Below are 421 nucleotides of genomic sequence, written 5' to 3' on the forward strand. Positions count from 1 at the left end.
TATGTTTACAAGTACTTCCTAGTCATGCGCAACATTAATGTGAAGGGAGGTAACTCCTAAAAAATATAACCTTATAAGATTTTAATTTGGAGCAGAGAGCGAGACTTGTCTAGATCAATATTCCCTTTTAATGGCACATATATAGCATGTAGACGACTTCAATCATTTGATATCACGAGCCTGTAGATGATTTCAATAATCTGACGTCAGAAGCCGTGACGACTTTGATAATTTGATGTAATGAGCCTGTAATTGACTTCAGTAATTTGATATCACGAGCATTTAATTTGCTTCAATAATTTGATGTCACGAGTCTGCAGATGACTTCAAAAATTTGATATGTCACGAGTATTTAGTGCTAAAGTGTACCCGGATTGTTTTGCTATATTTAGCGATAAAATACTTCATATTATACAACAAA

This window comes from Ylistrum balloti, unplaced genomic scaffold (assembly GCF_031769215.1).
Source record: "Ylistrum balloti isolate Yb309-2 unplaced genomic scaffold, AGI_CSIRO_Ybal_v1 Utg370664, whole genome shotgun sequence".
NCBI lineage: Eukaryota > Metazoa > Mollusca > Bivalvia > Pectinida > Pectinidae > Ylistrum > Ylistrum balloti.